Source organism: Octodon degus, unplaced genomic scaffold (assembly GCF_000260255.1).
Source record: "Octodon degus isolate 3935 unplaced genomic scaffold, OctDeg1.0 scaffold00054, whole genome shotgun sequence".
Lineage (NCBI taxonomy): Eukaryota > Metazoa > Chordata > Mammalia > Rodentia > Octodontidae > Octodon > Octodon degus.
The window spans coordinates 11,704,845-11,707,254 of NW_004524630.1; positions in this window are offsets into that span (position 1 = coordinate 11,704,845).

Here is a 2,410-nt window from a genome sequence, read left to right on the forward strand (position 1 = left end):
TAACTGTGACCTAAATAATCCTTTCCTTCCTTTATTTTGTGTGTCAGGAATTTGTCCCTGCAACGAGAGAAAAGTAACTGAGACAAATTATAAAGCAAAATAAAAAATAACAGGAAAATAGAACTCTTGCAAAAGGGAAGGGGATAGAGAGATGAAGGGGGTAGAAAGATAAAAAGGGGATAAAAAAAGAACTAAGATGTATTGTGTACATGTACCAACTCCTTATAATGATTGTAATTACATTCTACAAACAAGTAGTAATAAAATAAACTTTAAAACTATAAAACTCCTAGAAAATACAAAAAATTTATAGACAACTTTCGATTTGGTGGATTTTTAAGATATGACACCAACGTATGATCCATAAAAGAACTGACAAGCTGAAATACGTTAAAATTTGAGGGCCAGGGCACCTGCCTGGCAAGCCCAAGGTCATGAGTAACATCCAAGTATTGCATAAATCAATTAATCAATCAATCAATCAATCTCTGTGAAGATACCTTTAGGAAAATAAAAAGACAGGCCAAAACTAGGGGAAAATATATGCAAAAGACCTACCAGAATTGTTATCTGGTGTACAAAGAACTCTGAAAATTCAAAAATATGAAACTAATCTGAGGTAATTATTAGCTAACTCTAGTGATGTAGCTTAGTAAAGCATGTAGAAGGCCCCAACATAAAAAAATAAAATAAACACTTTTACAAGGGGAACTACCTTAACAGACAATTCACAAAGTAAAAGATATATAAATACATACACAGAAATGGCAAATAAGTGAATAAACAAATGTTCCTCATTATATGTCATCAAGAAAATGCCAATGTAAATAAGGAGGCATCACTACACACTTAATAGAGAGTGGCTGAAATCCAAACACTGACTACTCAGTGCTAGGATGAAAGGAGAAAAAGAAAGTCACACTGTTGATGAGAATGTAAAGTGTTAGAGCCCGTTGGCATTTATCCAAAGAAGTTAAAAATGTGACCACAAAAAACCTGCACACAGATGTTTATTTTTATTTATTTATTTTTATTTATTTATTTTTATTTTAGTAGAGGGTCTCACTATGTAGATTGGACTCAAAGTGATCTGCCTGTGTTCAGCCTCCCGAGAGCTGGGATTACAGGCACATGCCACCACACCCAGTAAATTGCCATCTCAGTGGGCCCTGGGTTTGGGGCTGGCACAGCACCCCAGAGATCGAACCCTGGCTGCTGCATCTGCCTAAGCAAGTGCTTTAATCCACTGAGCTATTTGCTGAGCATGTGCACACAGATGTTTAAAACACCTTTATTTGTCATTGCTAAAACCTGGAAGAAATCTAGATATCCTGCAGTAGGAGAAGGGATAAATAGCATTACATCTGGAAAATAAAATATTATTCAGTTGTAAAAGGAAATAAGTTATTGAGCTACAAGAAGTCATGCAGTAAACTTAAATATACTTTACTAAATAAAGAAGCCAATCCAAAAAAACTACGTATGATAAACTTCAAGCTATATCTGGAAATGGCAAAACTATGAAGATAATAAAAAAGATCAGCAGTTGCCAGGGGTTTGGGAAAGAAAATAATTAAAAGGCAGAACATGGAAGATTTTTTAACGCAGTGAAACTATAGTATATGATTTAATGGTATATACATGTCATCATGTATTTGTCCAAACTCACAAAATATACAATACAAAAAATCAACCCTAATGAAAACTGACTTGGGGTGAAAATTATGTGTGATCATTTGTCATCTGTAATGGATGTACCATATTAGTGGATCATGTTGATAATGGAAATGCTATAGGTGTAGGGGCTGAGAGTTATATGCTATCTTTATATTGTCCTCTCAATTTTTCTGTAAACATAAAACTGGTCATTAAAACATGTTTTAAGAAAAACAGCACCACCAACTACAAAATGAAGCCATAATAAACACATTCCTGAGAAACACAAAAATACAAATAAAGAATAAACCAAAAAATAGGAAGTAGGGAAGTAGGGAGATAGACTTTATTCAAAGGGGAAGTTCAAATATTGCAAGTTACAAATTCCATTGCTGTAAAAGTACTTTAATATATGATAATTTATTTCATTTATACTACTAGTTCCTCTTAGTTCATTGAAAAGAAAGATTTGTATTATGTTTGTTTTTTGTAAGAATCCTTGGTACTTGTATGAGTAATTACTTTGAAGATAACTATATACTATGTATTAACTATTATAATTCTAGTATTTGATTATGAATTTTTGATTCATTTTTTAAAAAGTAATTGGGGGACAAAAAGGAAATAAAAAGAATTAAGGCATGTTATGTATACATACCAACTCTCCACAAGGAGTGTAATCATTATGTAATGCAAATATATATTAACCAAAAAAATGAATGGAATAAAAGAAACAACAGAAATTGAATTTCAG